The 18173-nt window shown below is 34.8% G+C and overlaps 1 protein-coding gene across 1 annotated transcript in view; it reads left to right on the forward strand.

Moving 5' to 3' along the window:
* The window catches only part of Dcc (DCC netrin 1 receptor), a 997292-nt gene that overhangs the window by 591135 nt on the left and 387984 nt on the right, over positions 1–18173 (forward strand). The gene's annotated exons all lie outside the window — the stretch shown is intronic.

Here is an 18173-nt window from a genome sequence, read left to right on the forward strand (position 1 = left end):
CTAGTGCTCTACCACTTGAGCCACAGCACCACTTCTGGCTTTTTTCTTTTTGCTTATGTGGTGCTGAGGAATTGAACCCAGGGCCTCAGGCATGCGAGGCAAACGCTCTACTACTGAGCCACCTTCCCAGCCCCACCAGTTGTGTTCTAAGACACAGCCATTTCATCTGTCTTTGTGTACCTTTCTGTCTTATTTCAGTCTGTCTCATTATTTTTATGTCTGCTTTATCCCCTCCTTCCCTCTATGGTATCATAGGAACACTTAGGGATTCATGATAGAAAAAAACTGGCCCAGTGGTACATCATCATATCTAAACTGTTTGTTATCTGTATGTGTTTGTTAACAGCCTAGGGAGGTAGCATTTGTTTGACAAACTTTGTAAATCACTGGAAAAGGGATTGTTGAACCCATGACATAGTATATGCCCATACTGCACACTCGTTCCTTTACTGTGTATAAAAGAGGCAAATTTGGAAAAACAGAAATTATAAGGGTAAAAGACATGCTGAGTATGCTCTTGGATCCTTTTAACTAGCGTATTCCAAAGAATTAATAAGCTTCTTCTAAATGTTTTACTTAGGAGAACTTTAGAAAACCTGTTAACTTTCATCTCAAGGTGAGTTTTGCCATCACAAGTGATTTCTAGAGATTACTTTGATGAACTTTGTATTTGAATAATGCTATTTAATCATGTTAGCTGAGAAATAAACTTACTTCTTCTGTTTCAACACAGTTTAATATCAAACCTCAACAGTAAAGATATTAAAAAATACTATTATCACATTAGTTTTCCAGTAGTTTAATATCTGAACTTCAAATTCATACATAGGTATGTATTTATGTATGTATGAATGAATTTGAAAGTCACATACATATATATGTGTGTGTATATATACATATATACACATGTGTGTATCTATACATAGGTATATATATATATATATACACTAATTATCTGTAATTGTGCAACCAGTCAAGCAAGTACAAGGAAAAGTTCTGAGCACACTTTGGACAATACTCTGGTTTGGTGTTAAATAGTACAGTAATAGCAGTAATGTGGTACAGTGGAAAAAGCATGAGATTTGAAATTTAAAACCTGTACTTAGATTGCAAATAGGATACAACAAAGGCATTCTTTTAAATCTGTGCACTCACATTCATTACACTATGGAAACAAGCCCAGCTGCTGTACTACAGATGAGTAGATCAAGAAAATGTCATCTATCAATCGATCTACTGATCAATCTACCTAAATACATAAATTGTATTCAGCCATCTAGAAGAGTGGAATGTCATTTGCAGGGAAATGGATGGCTCTGGAAAGTACTATACTGAGTGAAGTAAGTCACCCAATAAAGTAAAAGGGTACATGTTCTCTGTTATATATGGATGATAGACTCAAATTGCAACCTTCCTGATAAAAACACACACAGGGATATATGCATACATACATGACCAAACTTTCTAAAGCATAGTACATGCAGAAGTGAAAGAGCAATTCCTTTGAACAACCATTTAACAAAATGAATTATCAGGAAAATGAAATGTGTTTCAAATAGGAGGCAGGGGCTTAGTGGGAGAAGAGCAATGAATGGAAAAAGGGAACGGTGGAGCCATAATATTCAGTGTAAATTTATGAAAGAGGAAGTAGGAAATTTGATATGATTGAGAGGAGGGATGATTATAATCGAGATGCACTGTACATGCAGATAGAAATGGTCATTGTAATTTCTTTGCACAGCCCCATGTAGATAAAAATAAATTAACAATAATAGTAAAAAAGAAATGGTGAGGGTATTTGTTACACACACTATTAGAACTGAATAGTTCAATCTGAAATATATGCTTTAGAGGTTTGGACATGAGCTCTCTTAAGAATTGCTTCTTATATTCTACCAAAGCCTTTAACTCCTTAAAAGGATAAACATTTGTTTAAACTTGATATACATTGGCAAGGTAGCAGGAGCATGAGTGTTTTCTAAGCAGGCAGTAGAGCAAGGTTCATATCCATCCTTCAGAAAACTCTTCCAACATAGGCTTACATTCATCATATCATCCAAGAGAGCTGACATCCTATTTCAGTGGGAAATGAATTTAGGGACATCAGCAAATACCCCTTGCTCAAAAAAAAATTTTTCAGCCCAATCAATGAGGCTTAAATAGTTCTGTGCTGCAGAAATATTAAACCAGAAGTTCAGACATCCCTGGATCTGGTGTTTGTGTGTTCTAATTTAGATTCAGTTACAAAGGGCATCACGTCCACCTATAAAAGTTTTAAGGACAAATGAACAGACATGAGTATTTTTAGAAGAAAGCTGAGAGCAATCAACTGGAAATAAACAGAAGCCCAGAAATAACATGTATTGTCTACTTACCAGGCAGATGACAACCTTTCTTTTTTATCATGTGGCTATGTCTGTGTGGGTGAGTGCCAGACAAAATAGAATCTCAGGTGGTTTTATTGTATATATAATGACAACATTTCCACAGCTGGACACTTTGTGCCTATGTGTCTTAAGAGCTTCTCAAAGTTTTGAAAGATTATTTTTAAAAGCGCATGCGCACGCGCGCGCGCGCGCGCGCACACACACACACACACACACACACACACACACACACACAAACAAACATTTGTTTGAAGACTGAAGTTCTAAAAGTTACCAGCTGTGAAGGAACAAGAACTTTCTATGTTAGTTTGGAAGTTCAATGACTAGGTAGCAAGTAGTAATAAAACCTTGGTACGGGAGGTTATTAAAAGTCTCTCCACTGACATATAAATAGAATAAATCGCTTTACTCTCGTGAGCCTATCTGTATCAGTAATCTTACAGCTAAAAAAAAGACTTCAATTTTTTAAAAAAATGAGATAAAGATGTGTGGGAAAGTTGTATTATGTCTGATACTTGGGAAAGATGGAAAATAGAGGTTAACAAAGCCATAAAACTACAGCCAAAAATACCAAAAAACAGGTAAAGCATAAAAAACTGTTATATGTATTAGAGAATGTGATCCACATTTAGTACTATTATCTTTAAATTCATGCAATTTGTTCTCTTGCTTTTAGCATATATTGACTATTTACTTCTATAGCACAAGTTTACTTTCTAGAGGTAAAGGAAATTGACAGACAACCTTCTCTTCCTCATTTATTCCTTATAAAATAAACTGAGCTAAGTAATTGCTTAGTTCTCTTTTGTGGGGATATTTTTAAGATTCTGATTTTTTGGGTAATAGCCATGGTAGTACTGCTACTACTTTGTCAGATCAGGTCACTGTCATAAAATACCATGGTTGTCTTTAACAGCAGACATTGGACTCTCATTGATATGAAGTTTGGAAGGTCCATGCAGATGTGTTTCCTGCTAAGGGCCTTCTTCCTGGCATCTCACCAATGTTGCTCACAAGACTTCTGTGTTTCCCATACAGGTTGGGGATTATAAAATGGTTATCTTTTCCTTCTTATAAAACACTAATCTCATAATAATGAATCCATTCTCATGACCTAATCTAAGTGAAATTACCTCCCAAATATCATAAATATATCATTTTCAGACTTAGTGTTTCAGTTTAGGAATTTTAGGGGGATACAAATATTCACCCTATCATACACTATCATATTATGCTATCATTGAAGCAGAAGTTGTATAAGATTTTCTCTTATTTACAGATTAATCTCCCTTAGATTGTTACTTGCATGCTCACTTTGAAATGAGGCTTAAATTAATGAGTTAATTGTCCCAACATCCCATAACCATCAAGTGGCAGGGTAGAATTCAGATTCTGAATTTGAAGTGTGGTTTCACGGTTTGGGTTATTTCAACCATGTAACACTGTGCCTTCAGTTAGTATTATAATATAGATTATAGAGCATCACGAAACATTGAGGTGTTGGGAGAGTTTAGTCAATCAGGAAAGAGAAAATTGTTCTTTCAGATCAGTAGAAATGTATTGTTTTAATTCAAATGTAAAAAAGAATATTTTGAACCAGAAAAGTGGACATTCCCTGGTACTTTTACTAACCAGCTGTCACTACAAGAAAAATATATCTTGGAGCAATGCTGGGGCCATTAAAATCGAAAGATGTTTAACAGATCCATGTCATCTCTCAAGCCCCTATTAGTCTCAGAAGCTTCTAGACAGATCTACTACCGAATGTCTCTCTCTTACAATGTGGGTTTTCTTTTTACATTTTAGAGTTCATTGATCAATTTAATGTTTCTGTACTGGTCAACTTCTATTTTGTATTAAAAAAATATTGGCCAGCATAATGTCTATGCGATGCTTTCATAGCCAAGAGTACTTTTAGAAGACATTTATTGTGTTTCCATGATTTTCTGTTTGTTACCATCAGAGTTGATGAGTTCAAGCCCACAAATGGCTTTCTGACTCCTCTTTTCTTCTGCTAGGATGTAAGTGTTACCTGTCATAGCCCCTCAGTTCTTCTATTCAAGTTATTCTTCTGCAGAGTTTATTAATAGTCCTGTCTTCTCTTATTTAGTTCAATCCCACAGATTTTCAGAATATAATCCCTAGAGATATTAAAACCATCAAATCCTATGAACACTTCATTTTTTCTCTTTGTCCTAATGCATTCTTCTTATCTCTAATACACCACACATCATGTGAGTATTACAATAGCATGCTCTTCTTTATCCCTAAGATAGTTTCCATTTCTTTTTCTTTTTTTGGCTGGTCATGGGGCTTGAATTCTAGGCCTGAACACTGTCCCTCAGCACTTCAGCTCAAGGTTAGCACTCTACCACTTGAGCCACTGCACTACTTCTGGTTTTCGAGTGGTTTATTGGAGATAAGAGTCTCACGGATTTTCTTGCCCCAGCTGGCTTTGAACTACAATCCTCAGATATCAGCCTCCTGAGTAGCTAGGATTACATGGATGATCCACTGGCACCCAGCGATAATCTCCATTTCTTGAGTGTACATTGATCATCCCTGCATCCTCAGTGCCTAATACAATGCACACATAGATGCTTAATGAGTATGTGCTCACTTAAATTAAGTAAATATAATAGGGATGGAGACCACATGAAGAGCACAGATATTAGAGATGAAGGCAAAGCCTGACAATGATGAAATATAGATTATGTAATAAATCCCAGATATGTAAAGTAGATATAACAAGTAAATATAACAAGCATGACAGATAAAAGAGAGCAATGATTTTAATACTATTCATCATACACCATCTGCACCAAGCACTGTATTCTGTGTTATATATGGATTCTCGCCATGAATCTAACACACACACACACACACACACACACACACACACATACACACACATATCATGGTTAAAATTTTATATTCATGGTTTCTTACCACAAACCAGCTACTAAATCCAATACTCTGCATGAAGCCAAGGTCCTAAGTGTTTTAAAGCACAATAATCAACTCTGATGCCAGCTAAAACTTTATAAATATTGTATTTAATTTGGCTTCACAAACCCTTATGAATATTTTGTAATGTAAACTTTGGCAGGGCTGTGGAGATATTAAAATATATTCATTTCCTTCCTCCAAGAGTGATTGGATTGGTGAGATTTAAAAAAATAGAAATAGACCATGATAATACAATGTTGTAAATGCTTGGATGGCTTTGGGAGTACCTTGAATTTAAAGGAATTAGTAACTGTAGCCAGCGGTAAATTTAAAGTGTCAGAGAGACAAAGTCTAAAATAGCCACCAGTTAACCGTAGATGTATAGAGCCTTAACAGGACCAGGTTAAATAGGATGATCTTCCGTATAGAGATGAAGTTGAAGGTACAGGTGGAAAGAATGGCAACAAGGAGATTTTTAGAAGCAGAAGGTCAGGACCAAATCACCAGAGATTACTTTCCATTTGATATTTTCCTCTTCAAAGCATCGTTCCCTGTAAAATTGGACCAGTTATTCTTGAACCAACTAAATTGCCCTTTTGCAAGGTTTAGCACTTCATGTCACTTTGTATGTTTGCTTTGCCAAAGGAGAATTTTGAAAATGATTTGCCTGTCTTCTGAAGTTTTAGGCTGATTTTTCCATCAGAAAAGCCTGTGATATCATTGAATAGCAAAGTTGTTCTGAAGTATGTGTCTTAATAGTTTAATATTCTAATTAATTCTAATTAGTTGCTTTTACATTATGGGATTCTAGAATTCAAATCTGTGTATAAATAGGTATCCATCTCTGTTATTTCTTCATCCCATGTCCTTACAATAGTTCCTCTGTGACACTCTTTAATATCTTTTCCAAGGCATTGTTCTACTGCCTGTGAATATCAAAGTGAAAGCAAGATGAAGGAAAACTATACAGAAATGCTATAATTTCTCTGAACATTATGAGTAATGACAAGGACAACTTCAAACCTGTTTTATGCAGAGTATGGTACTGTTCTTCCTGCTTATTAATAGAAAGAGTGAAGAACTAATGCAGCGTGTTTGTCTTTGAGAACAAGAAACAGTGTCAAGACCTTTCAAAGATAGTGCCTGCATCTTAAAAATATAAAATAAAAGATTGTAACATATGACCTGAAACTTTGAAAATACTACAAAAATTGGTAAAACACTGCAACATGTAGATAGTAATAACTTCTTGAATAAGACTCCAGCAGGACTCAAATCTGAGATTCAATCAGACTAAAAAAGTCTGCACAAAAATTGAAATAGTGTCTGTTTTGAATGACAGCCCACAGCTTCAGACAGAATCTTTGCCAGCTTTATATCTGACAAGGGACTAATAACAAGAATATATACAAGGAGAGAGAAAAAACTAAATTCTCAGCAAATCAATATCCCAATCAATAAATGGGCAAATGACCTTAATAGAAAATTGTCAAAAGAAAAACTAACCAAGGGTCAGTAAAGAAACACTCAACAACTCTGGAGTAAAGAAAATGAAAATCAAAAAACAAAGGAGGCAGTAGCAATGCTTGATAGGAAATGTACTCATTACCTTGTTCATGTAACTGTAACCCCTCTGTACAGTAGTTTTACAATAAAACATATTGAAAAAGAGAAAATGAAAATCAAAGTGACATTGAAATTTCACTACAGTCAGAATGGCCACCATCAAGTACAATAGCATCACTGAGTGTTGGCAATGTGTTTTTGTTTTTGTTTCTGTTTTTAATTGTGAAAATACCATACAGAGGGGTTACAATTACATGGGCAAGGTAATGAGTACATTCCTTGTTAAGCATTGCTGCCTCCTCCTTTGTTTCCCCTTCCCATCCTTTCCTATTTCCCCATGACCATCACCCAACCAACCCACACCAAAGTTGTAAAGTTGGTTTTTTGACATAACGTCTTGTACATTTCATTGTTACAATGGGTCCATCTGTATCCCTAGTTAAGCAATTTGTTTTTTTCCTTCCCCTCCACAAATTATATCAACATCAAATGCAATGAAAACAGGGGTTATACTGTGGGGGAGGGACATACAAAGCAACAAAGAAATACCTTATAAATATGTTAGAAACAATAGCAAGAAAGAAAAACAACATTTGAATCCTTATCTTGGGGTTAATTTCGCCTAACATTAACTTAACTGATCATTTCTGCTTGTTTCAGACATATACTAGTTATTGCAAATGAGGGAAACCATGGGACCTATGTTTCTTTGTTATAGAATAAAGGGTTTCTTTTATACACTGATGGTGGGTGTAAACAAATGAATCCACTGTGGAAAACAGTATGGAGGTTTCTCAACTAAAAACGTATGATCTATATAATTCTGTAATGTCTGTCTTGGGCATATAGCCAAGGGAATGTAAGTCAGAATTCAATAGAAGTGCTTGCATATTCATGTTCATTGCATCTCTGTTCACAATAGAGAAGTTACAGAAAGAGCCCAGATGTTCTACAGCTGATTCATAAAGTAAGAAAATGTGTATGTATATATGATCTTATACCTAATAAAGTATTATTACCATGTAAAGAATGACATTATATTACTTGTAGGTAAATTGATTCAATAAAACCATTGTATTAAACAAAATAATCTAAGTTCAGTAGAATAAAGGTCAGATGTTTACTTATAAGAAAGCTATCCCTAAAAGATAAGCCTATCTGTAAACATATACAGTATCACACATACATATGTGAAGAGAACATGTTTGTAATTGGGGAACTATTTTAGGAGATAAGAGAAACTGGAGAGCTAAAAAGAGAGACTGTGTGAGGAATATTAGAATACATTCATTACACTTCAGTATCAAGATAGCATGACCAAACCCACTTGGTTAAATAAAATTTATATGATAAGGTGGAAGAGGGGAAATAACTAAGGCAGTAAATCTAATTAGTGTAATAGATACATGTGTGAAATACCATGGTGAAATTTATTACTACCCTTTTAAAAATGAAATATACAAATGCAAAATGCATTCCACAGGAGAATCAAGTGGAAATCGGGAGGCAGATATACAAAGGGAGAGAGGACAGATGTTATATATTTTGTAGTATTATGTCATATTGAAATTGTTTTAAGAAGGAAGGAAGAGGAAGAAAAATGGAGGTAGTGAATCTGGTTAGGGTACATTGTAAACAAATATAGATAAAAAATAGATGCTGGTAAAATATATGAAAGAGAAGAATTTTGGTGCTGATACCATTCTCCCCTTTCTGTTGCTTATAGCATAAAGCAAAAATAATGTCCCCTCATCTTCAGTTAGAAAAGCAAGGAACGTGAACGTGTTCCTTGCCCAGTAATCATAAAGAAATTGTACTAATCATTAACATATTTTATATCTTACTTGTAAAGTAATTGATATCTTGCTTGGGAAGTATTGTTAAATATTATTTAGCAAAAGATACAATATTGATTGGAATTCAGACAGTTTGGGTTCTACATATTTCTGAGCAATGTTGCACAAAATAAATAAGATCTTCATTCCCAAAATATACATTCTTTATAGCTCCAGGTTAATCAAGTTAGCATGTATTAAAGACCCACTACGGTATGATGTAAAGGAATCAACGAGTAGGTTCATTTCTCTCTTCCAGGTACTCACAGCCTACATTTCTGTTCCACTCCAATTTCATGTTTATTTTAAAAGCACTAATAAGCAAACAGAAGGCAAGTCCTTCCTTTGCAACTTTTAACTTGTACCTATTTTCTTTTAATAATGAAGGCATTTTGAATCCAAATGAAAAAATATTTACGTACTAACAGAATGTTACATTTAGCTAAAGGCCTGTCAATAGTTATAAAATAATTCTAAGACACATGTAGCTATATAATATAGATGTTTGTAGCTGTATGCATATATTCATGGCTATTGATAAAATTAAAACCTGTATTTATTTATATGACTATGTCTGGCATATGAACGGAAATTAAATGTATATGCAGGATGAAACAAAGTAAATATGAATGAGAAATATGGAAATATGCTGAGAACATTGTAGAAGTATCTGAGGAATGCATGTTTTCTAATCAGAATCAATTAATTTTGTAAGAATCAATATAAGAAGAAGGTGAATGTTCGAACCCACTTTATATGCTTAGTGTAACCATACAGATACATGAGGGAAGGTATTGGAAGTATTTTGTAAAATTTATATAAAACATTTTCCTTGTCTTTTGTTTTCTACTTATTTCCCAATGAGCCTTTTGAATATTAAACAATGCAAGATGCAATGCAGAGACAATAATAGTACAGAAGTTCTTGTTTAGCTTGACTTCAGATCCTTTGTATTCATTATTCATTAGTATAGGGAAAGAGGTTTTCTGGGGTGAAGAATATTGTGTTCAGGGAAGAAGATTCAAACTATATTGTGTCCGCACTTACTACCAGCATTCCAAATGATAAAGTTGGAAATGTCTTGCTTCATACCATACACACACACACACACACACACACACACACACACACACACACAGACTTTTTCCATGGTTTCCGATATCCATATTTTAAAGCATGAAGTCACCATAAAATCTAGCCATGATTTCTTGAGAACAAACTACAGGAATAAAAAAGCAGTCTGTCACCAGGTACTGGTGGCCCATGCCTGTAATCCTGGCTACTCAGAAGTCTTAGAGCTGAGGATTGCCATTCAGAGCCAGCCCAGGCAGGAAAGTCTATGAGACTCACATCTCCCGTTTACCACCAGAAAACCAGAAGTGGTGCTATGGCTCAAGTGGTAGAGTGTTCACCTTGAGCTGAAGAGCTCAGGCCCAGAGTTAAGCCCCATGACAAACAAGCAAAAATAAAAAATAAAAGCAGGTTGTTTGAAAAACAGAATATAATCAATATAATCTTAGCTATACATTAGATATAAATTATGTATACATGTGTGAAAAAATATTGTGATTTTGCAATGAGATGCTGAATTAATTACCCTTGACCTGCCTTTGAGTTACTTCCTTTGTTTTTTATGAGCTGTGTAGGTTGGTATTTATTGTTTGAAGCAATACATTAATGCTAGTCAAATACTGTTTTAGTGGTTGCATAAAAGCAAAGTGGTGACTTTATTATCCCTGTTCTTTCTTTTTAAATCAATGTCATATAAACTGTGCTGCACTATAGCACTGGACACCAACATGTCCTTGTGGAGTAGAGTCACAGAATTTTAAAACTGAAAAAAAATACAAACTTGAAGATAGTTTTGCCAGAAAACAATGTGCTCATGCAGCCTTTAGCTAGTGTTGAAGGTCTATTATCTACCAGTATGACAGATAATCAGGAAACTATTTAAAGAACTGAGAAGGAGAGGAGAAAAACCACCCTACACCCAAGGATACTTGAAGGGGTTTCTAGAATTTAGAAATACAGTTTCCACTTCTATCTCTATTTACAAAGTAAGAAACTCAAGTCAAGGAAAATTCAGTTCCTTCTCTCCTTCCAAGATTGACTAATGTTCTAGTCATGAATACATAGATTCCCAATCAACTTCCTACATTTTCAAGAACCCAAAGCCAAGGGTAATTGTTACTCCCTGTGTGTTCATTATCTACTCTGTTGCAAAGTCCATAGGAGTGAGAGTTCCTGGTCCTCCTTTTCTTCATACAATGGCTTTTCTACATCATACCATTCTTTTATCCTCTTACCATATTAGAGAGAGAGAGAGAGAGAGAGAGAGAGAGATTTTCCTCAAATTTATGTACTGTCAGCAGAAAAAAAAGAGCTTCTCAGAGACTTTTTCAAGCTCCAGTGGAAAAGTATGCTAAAAGAAAAGATGGATAAAATATTTACTTGTTATTTGTAGCTTGTGTTAACATTTTTTTGCACACTTTTAAAATTTTTAGTGGATTCTCTTACTATTTAAGGATATACTTGAGTACATTTACTTGGTACATTTTTTATTTAGTACTATTTTTTACTCATTGGAAGCTTTTAAAATACAACAAGAAGAAAGTATCCACTGGCTGGTGGCTCATATGTGTACAGCTAGCCACTCGGGAGGCTGAGATCTGAGGATGGCAGTTCAAAGCCAGCCAATGAATTTCCAATTAATCAATAAAAATGTTGAAGTTTGAGTGTGGCTCAAGTATTAGGGTACAGCTTGAGTGAACAAAGCCATGTGAGAGCAATAGACTCTAAATTCAGGCCCTGATACCTCCAAAAAATTAAAAATAAGAAAAATATAAAGGAAAGGTACTCATATTTCCATAAAGACTGATGAAAAACCTTGGCTTGTTTCCAGTGCTTTTCACATATGCATACATCCATACACATCTTTAACACACACAAACTTTCAGACACAGAAGCTTACACATACCTTTTGCACAAATGTGTGCATATTTCACACATGCACATAATTTTCACACACATACATCTATATATGTGTGTGAAAATACATATATAGATGTATGTGTATATATATGTATACATATACATATATACATATGTATATAATTCACACAAAATCAAGACTTCTGAAGAAATAACTCAGATTTTGGAAAGATTATTTTTTGTGAAAACATTCCACAGGAACTAGGAGTTTCCCCACATCTTAGAATTTCCTGTGTTCTTCTATGCAGTGATAAGTATTTGGGAGGGGGGTTGAAATGCTATAGATGATAACATTGTTTAATCAGTTATAGTTTACAATTTTCAGTTTTGAGCTGGAGAGATCCTTGCTAGAGAGGATAAGAAGGAATCTCAGAGCACTGTCTCAGCTCCCATGTTCACAGACTGGCTAATGTACTATTTTGATGTCATGTAGATTTATAGCATTGTCATTCTCTAATGTCACAGTTGTTTCTTATGTGTTCATTTCTGTATATATATCTATATGAATATATACGCACGTGTGTGTGTGTGTGTGTGTGTGTGTGTGTGTGTGTGTGTGTGTGTGTGTGTGTGTGTGAAGCCAAATGAATGGCCAGGTTTGTCTTCCACTGCTTGGGGGTTTTCTTAATTTCATGTTTTGTTGGTAGGCATTCAGCAGTGTTGTATTCTTGTCACCACATGTATAATCAAAATGTGTTTTGTATAGAAAAGATTGTGTTTACATGGTGGCTCCTGCCTGTAATACCAAATATTTATGAAATGAATAGGGAAAGGATGACAGTTCCAGCCTGGACAAAACAACTTAGGGAGATACTATCTGAATTTATAAGCCGGTCATAAGGCAATGAGTCTAAAATCTCTAAAAGGCTGTAGGTAGGAATATCCTGGTCCATAACAGGTCCTAGCAAAATATCTAGACCCTTCTGGAAAATAACGCAAACAAGCTGGAAGCATGTCTTCATTTGTAAAGTACTTACCTGCCAAATGTCCATACCAACAAAATAATTTTTAAAAAATGAATAAATTTGAAGTCATAGCAACATACTTGTGAACATTGTTCCATAGGCTTCATATGGGAATATGGGAATATTAGCATATGGGAATAGTATTTCCCTTCATTCCTATAATGTGTATTTATTTGTTACTTTGGGTCTGGCTTACTTCATTTAATATAATTTTTACCAAGTCTTTCCATTTCCTTATGAATGGGGCAATGCCATTCTTTCTGATGGAAGCATAGAATTTCATTGTGAATATATACCACATTGATCCATTCTTCCACTGAGGGGCATCTGGGTTGATTCTGTATCTTAGGTATGGTAAATAAACATAGTTGTGCTAGTAGCTTTGGTGTGGCCTTGTTTATGATCATTTGGGTAAATGCCCAGAAGTGGTATTGCTGGGTCATTGAGGAGCTCTGTTTACTCTTTTGAGGAGCATCCATACTGCTTTCCAGAGTGGTTGAACGAGTTTACACTCCCATCAAGACTGTAGGTAGTGTTCTTTTTGGCCACATTCCCACCAGTATCTGTTATTGTCCATTTTCTTGATAATGACCATTCTAGCTAGAGTAAGGTGGAACCTCAATGTGGTTTTGATTTACATTTCTTTTATGACCAGAGATGTTGAACATCTCTTCATGTGTTTATTTGCTATTCTTATGTTTTCTTTAGAGAAGTCTCTCTTTAAGTCATTAGTCCCTTTATTAATTGGGATGTTGTTTCTTTTTATTTTGGGGAGGCTTAGTATTTTGAGCTCTGAGTATATTTTAGATACAAAGCCCTGGTCTGATGCATAGCTAGTAAAGATCTCCCATTTTTTCAATATTGAAAATTATGTCCTTTGCCATCCTCTGCCTACATTTTATTCTATTCTTTCAACAGCTGGTCCTTAGCCTCTGTTTTTATTGAATTTATATTCTTATTAACTGAACCTATTGTTTGAAGCCATTTGAAGAATTTTCTTCTGTTCATACCCTTACATTTGCTACTTTGTTTTTACATGAAATTTCTCCTTTCTCCCTCCTTCTCCTCACCCCTCTTTCTCTGCATCTCTTTCACGATGTTGTCTGCATTATGTTCCCATGTGTGCCATGTATATTTTATATCTTTATTATATTGACTATTTCTGCCCAAACATAGTATTTGCTCTAATATAGGAGAGGTTTAGTCTATACTTATTTATCCCCTTACTGGGATTGTTCGGGCTATGCTTTGGAGGCTGGGTGTTCAGGTTTAGGCAATCCTAAGTAAACAGCAGGAATTGTAAGGAAATTAGTTCAGATGAACTAATATTCAACTTCCTTTAGAAACCCAGCTTCACTGGCCTGTGCTAGTTCCTATGTCTAACTATGGGAGGTAGAGCTGTAATCAACTTTCCAATCAGCTCCTCAATTATTTAGCTACCTAAGTCTTCACCTTAGTCATAGTCATCTCTGTCCCCTATATTCTCCTCAATAGCAATTGTAGTTACTCTTCAATCAGGAAAGAAAATCATATTCTCTTTTTTTAAAATTGTATGTCAATCTTTGCTTTGGGGTATTGGTAAGGATTGAGGTATAATGGTAAGTAGGGAACTATATACTATCCAATATCTTTATTCTACCTTAGAAATAACTATCCAGAATTATTACATATATATAAATATATATATATAGTATGTGTAATTGATTATGCTTTCTCATTGTCCTTTTTCTTTTATTTTGTTACTTATTTATTTATTTTATGTATGTATATTCTGGATTGGAGGTTTGGCTCAAAAATAGAATGCCAGCTGTGAATTAGAAAGCCAAAACAAGATCAGGCACAAAATATTCATGAAGCATTATTTCTGTACATTTATAATACCTACCTCTTTCACTCTCAAATACTGAGGGGGCATACTGGCATATATCTGTCTAAGGGAAAATAATAGGTCTCAAATTCCTGTTACTATGTTAGGAACTAGATAATTAGTTCCTAACTAATGTTAGGAACCAGATTATGTCTTTTAGACATGTATTATTCTTTGAAGTCATATAGCACACTCAATTTAACTTTTATATCACATCTACCTTAAGGAGTTTTTTGTTTACTTTGAAGTTCAAATGGAAAATCAGGAAAAGTTAAGGTTTTATAAATGGAACATATATTAATATGTTTGTTTTTCCCTGAGTGCACATTACATTACAAACGTAGGTATACTCACAGAGAAGTAAAAAGAATAGAAGTATGTTTAGGAATACATACATATATATATACATATATATATATATATATACAAGTGCATGTCTATGTATTTTTGTGCACACACATATTGCACACACACACACACATACAACATTGTTGGTGAGTTGCCAGTGTCCTCTGAAGGCTTTCTGTAGCATATGGTTCAAGTTTCCAAGCCCAGTATTCACAAAGCCATGCAGATAACAACCATATACATCCAGATGGAGTTTCTTGACATAATACTCCCATGATTTTCACAGAATCATGCTCCCAATTTGATCATAGGTTCCACACTTGAAAAGAGAAATGGAAAGCTGAGTTTGGGTTTAGAGAGAAACAGCCTTGATTACAAGAATAACAGACTCTGTAAAAAAGGTAATAGGATTATTTGTCTAGAAAAGAAAATTGTGTAGAAAGTTCTGAAATAATTCCCAGTGTATATGAGGAACTTTAAAGAAAAAGTTAAGCATCAATTGGGTCTTGCTGTCCATGGCACATAAAACAGAATGTTCAGAGAGGAGAAAAAATTTGTTAAAGTACTGTGCTCACAATGAATGGTACTAATGAGATATGGAAAATAAAAACCCAAAAGTCTGAGTTTTAATTTCTTTTACTTGCTTCTATTATTGCCTTTGCCAGGGATAGAATAGCTTAGTGTGTCATGCATCTGGTATTCTATTGCTACTGTTGCTATTAACATTAGAAGAAAAGCAAGCCCTAGTTTCTTAAATATTTTTCTCATTTAGTTTGTATATAGTGGCTATTCATCTATAGTGACTGAACGACTGCATGCCAGAGAGAAAAAACTATCAGGACAATAGCCTGTGGCACCTGTTCTTTTGTTAATATTTATTTGGCACCAGTCATGTGCTTGGCGGTGATAGATCAGCCAAGCCTAATTCTGTCCTTAAAATGTTAACTAAGTGAATTTGCATCTAGACTAGTACCAAAATATGATAAGTTGCTATTAAGTCACCAAATCTTCCATTACATAACTTTCAATATAGATATTATACACATGTATGTATATAAACATGCCTATACATGCATGTCTATATGCACACATTGTCAATCAGCCTCAGACACACATCAAGACAAAAGGTAGTTCATATTTCAGTGTTATTATAATCATCCAATTCCACACTCACACTTCTTACTCTCTGTTGGAATAGGTTGAAATTCCCATTTGAATCACAAATGTAGACATTAAAACCCATATATAGCTAAAAACAATTTTCAAAAACTATGGACCTTAGAAACAATGTTAATAGGCAGAGCAACGATAACTCAAGTGGACTTTTGTCATAGATAATATGTTCCTACCATCTAAATATACAACCCAATTTAATCCAACTCAACTTTTCATATATATGAGATACTTACATAAAAAATCAGATGTAATTCTCCATAAGTAGTCCAAGAGATGGGTGATGGGTATAATAGTAGTGAAATGTAACCTAGAGAGAATGTTGAGCCGATTTCAAGGAATTCCACATATAAGAAAAGACCTGGAGAAAATGCTGGGTTGGACAGAAGATGCATCATATAACATCATTTCTTGTTTGTTAGAGGGTTGGTTGAAAAAAAACTAAGTTATTATTCATTTGAAGATTAAATTGGCTGAACGCACTTATTTTGTCAGCAAGACTTTGTACAATGACACTGTGGAGTGTGTAATTTTTCATCACTAACTTGAAAAGTCCACTAGAAATATTTTTATGCGGAACTGGGGTTTTTGCTGATGAATGTTTAACGCAGAAGCCCAAATTTACACAGAATATTTTCCCTCCTGTGATAAATTGTCACGAAAACCACACTCAGTGCCAGATTGCTGCCTTTGTAGTCATCCAAATGTGATGGCACAGACAGCAATGGCTCCTGAACATGAAGTTATCTGTGGTTGCAGTTGCTGTAGGGCCCTTGAAGAAGCCTGTTTGTTTTGGATCCCAATTGGGCAACAAACAGGTTCTAGATATTTTGTGGTGTTGTTCATCTTTTCAGATACTTTCAGAACAATGTTTATGTTCAGTGTTTCAACAACGAATGAATGAAGTTGAAAGAACCTGGAGAGAGGATGTCAGAGGTCCACAACTCCAAGAAACTAGCTGCATTTCCACTATTCTTTAGGAAAACTTGCTGTCATTAACATTTCATGCAAATTTTTATTTTTCCCCTGCCAACATTTTCTTTTTTCATATTTCTTTTGCCTACGTACACCAGTAATCTGTACTATCCATTGTTCACTTAAACTGTCATGCATGGTTTAATAAAAATACATTATTTGTCATTTCAAAGAGTTGTGGTAACTTCAAAATGCATGAGATCGTCTCAATGTCTAGATAATAAAATAGTAACTTTGTGTATTACTGTGGTATTTTTAAATGGATTCATATTTACTTCATAGTCCCCAAATGCAAGAGAAACAGTAAGTTATGTAAAACTGATAAAGACTCAAGGCCAAGTTGGAGGATTAGGAAGAAATACAAAATACTAAAATCTTGTGAAGAATTTATGACATTAACTGAAGTCTATAATTCTGGGCAAGTTGTTGGTGAAGATTTTGAACTGAATTATGTATGACATTTTATTCTGTGAATTTCAATAATTACTCATAGAATGGAAACTGTGTATGTGTGTGTTGGGGTGGGGGGTGTTGTGGGGCTTGGGTGCTGTGCCTCAGCTCTTCAGCTCAAGGCAAGCACTCTAGCTCTTGAGCCACAAAACCACTTCCGGTTTCCTGGTGGTTTATTGGAGATAAGAGTCTCACGGACTACTTTCCTGCCTGGGCTGGCTTTGAACCATGATCCTCAGATCTCAGCCTCCTGAGTAGCTAGGATTACAGGCGTGAGCCACCGGCACCCAGCAAATGGAAACTTTTATAAGGAAAGTTCACTCAGTGAAAACTTTTACCCAATGTTAAAGATTATCTAATCAGAGTAGATTATCTAAGGTAACACTAATATACAATTCTGAAGATTACACCTGGTAGGAATACCTCCTCTATTAATATTTTCTAGATCTGAGGGAACCTTTCAAGGACAAAATTCCAATTTTTATATTTCTTGTTCTTATTAGTCAGTTTGATTATTCTCCCCTTTTCTCTCCTCCCCCTTTTCAAAAATTAATCTTTTTCTGTGCTATTCATACTTAATAGATCCTGTAAAAGCAAGGTTTTATGCAAATATGAACATTCTATTTGTTTGTCATTTTATCCAAAGGAAAAAATAATGATTAAAATC

This window comes from Dipodomys ordii, unplaced genomic scaffold (genome assembly GCF_000151885.1).
Source record: "Dipodomys ordii isolate 6190 unplaced genomic scaffold, Dord_2.0 Scaffold43, whole genome shotgun sequence".
NCBI lineage: Eukaryota > Metazoa > Chordata > Mammalia > Rodentia > Heteromyidae > Dipodomys > Dipodomys ordii.